This window comes from Diaphorina citri, unplaced genomic scaffold, assembly GCF_000475195.1.
Source record: "Diaphorina citri unplaced genomic scaffold, Diaci psyllid genome assembly version 1.1 scaffold3876, whole genome shotgun sequence".
Taxonomy (NCBI): domain Eukaryota; kingdom Metazoa; phylum Arthropoda; class Insecta; order Hemiptera; family Psyllidae; genus Diaphorina; species Diaphorina citri.
This window is the reverse complement of record NW_007381276.1, coordinates 12064-14415: the sequence shown is the minus strand read 5'-3', so window position 1 is coordinate 14415 and position 2352 is coordinate 12064.

Below are 2352 nucleotides of genomic sequence, written 5' to 3'. Positions count from 1 at the left end.
ATAGTACCAGCACAGAAAAACAAGCAACGTATTTCATTGATGCTAATAATATATGTTACATCAATAGGTACAGCACCTGTCGGGAATTGTACCGGTAACTTGTATACGGAACTACATCAATACTTACATATATTCTTTTTTCGATAATAACAGTGCTTACCGATTGTTTTCGTAATACGTACCTAAAGAGGAAATATATTTCCAAGTGTTAAAAATTTAAAAATCGAGGTAAGAACCCAATAACATAGTTAAAGACTGCAAGCTCCAGACTCCAGAACATAGGGGCCTGTTTTACTAAAAGAATTCGGATGTATTTTTCCGCATTTTCTACACTACAACTCAAGACAGAGACTTTCAAAATCAAGGGATGAATCAAATGGAAAACCTTCAAACTTGTTGCAAAAAAGAGTCACCAAGTTATGATCGTTTTTCCTATGTTTCTAAAAAATAGGTACGCTATGCACTCATGGCTTAAACCTTATCTAAGGAAAACTGGTAGACAGGATAGGAGAAAGTCCAAGAACAAACCCTATCTGTTTAGGAACTTTAGGATAAAATTCGCCCCGGGCGGGAATCGAACCCGCGACCGAGTACTTACGTGGCGGACGAGCTACCCTTCCAGCTTATTCAGGTTCGATTGTATTAACTTTTCATCAAATAATAGGTAATAATAAATATGATCACGTTACATTGCATCGTAAGCAATCTATGAAGACAGAGAGAGATAGGGAGGGAGAGAGACAGAAACACAGATAGAACTAGGGAGAGAGAGAGACAGACAGACAAAAACAGATAGAGCTAGGGAGGGAGAGAGACGAAAAGAAAGTGATGGATAGAGACACATGCACAGATCAAAGAGAGAGGGACGAATACAGAGTGTGTGTTTTAGAAAAAAATAGAGAGAGGGAGGGAAAGAGAACGAAGAACTAGGGAGGGAGAGAGACAGAAATACAGACAGAGCTAGGGAGGGAGAGAGACGAAAAGAAAGTGATGGATAGAGACACATGCACAGATCATCAGATCAAAGAGAGAGGGACAAAGACAGATATAGAATACAGAATGTGTGTTTTAGAAAAAGATAGAGAGAGAGAGGGAAAGAGAACGATAGAGACAGAGACAGATGCACACAACGAGTATGTGTAGGAGAGAGAGAGAGACTGATGTCAACAAACAAGTCTTGAAAATTTTCTCTATTTTTGTAATTTTTCCTCTCTCCCTCTCTGTCTTTTCCTATCTTTTCTATATTATGCTCTCTCTCTAACGAAGAAAAAGGAGCTAAAGAGCTTTTTTTACAATAAATTTACCCACTGTTGTTATTTCTCCTTCTTTTGGAGATATCACTGAAGTTAAGCAAACTATGTGCGTGGTTGATATCCGGATGGGCGGCGAAGGTCAGGCTCGATGAGGTAAATGTGAGCAGGTGGATGGACGGTAATGTTAAAAGCGGTGCGACGATAATGGCCTAATAAACAAATCGTAAGAAACAAAGGAGGTGGTGTTTGTCTATTATTTCCGCGCGTTTAGTGCTCAGTGATTCGTGGAGTAAGATCCTTATCACTTGAAATTTCCGACTTGTACTTGATGCTCAAGTCTATTAACTTTAAACAATTGAAACTCTTGCCGTATCTCTTGCTCCTTTCCATAGCTCATGCTACACCTCTCAACCTGTAACGTGATAAGTGATAAGTTCTGCTTGGCAAATGCTGATCTAAATGTCCAATAAGTGTGGACAGAGATCCATGAGGTTATTCTTCCTTTTCTGAGACAAATCAGCGTTGATTAATAATTCTGAAAAGTTAAATGTGGACGTCAAACTCTGGTTTTACATAACTTCGAGGCAATAATCTCAAGTCACTTGCGGTAACTTTTGGCTCCGAAAGTTTTTTTTTATGTACCTACCCAGTGTTATGTAGATACCATCAAATTGTTTTAATTTATATATCATGAAATTGGTTTTGATTTTTCCATTTTACCACTAATGTTGGAAAACATTTTAACAAAAGCAAAATTTTGATTGTGGTGTATGAATTTGTTGTAATACAAGACAAGGTTGATTTTATAAATCCATGTAAAATACCGCCCGGGTTTTTTTTTTCTTCATGCCCAATCTTTCCCACAGGAGAGTTGTCACTTAAGTAATTCAGAGTTTTATTAAAAGTTTTGTCCACCACACAGTCGATCGACTAAAAGACGAGGTTGATTTTGATAAGATTGCGCGCTAGTGATCACAAATACTCCAAACTTATACAGACGACATTTGAGTACTCACAGCAGATTGGTTTGAGATATTTCTGGTCTGTCAAAACTTGATTACGATTTATACCTATGTAAGTGTGTGGTAGGATTTTTATA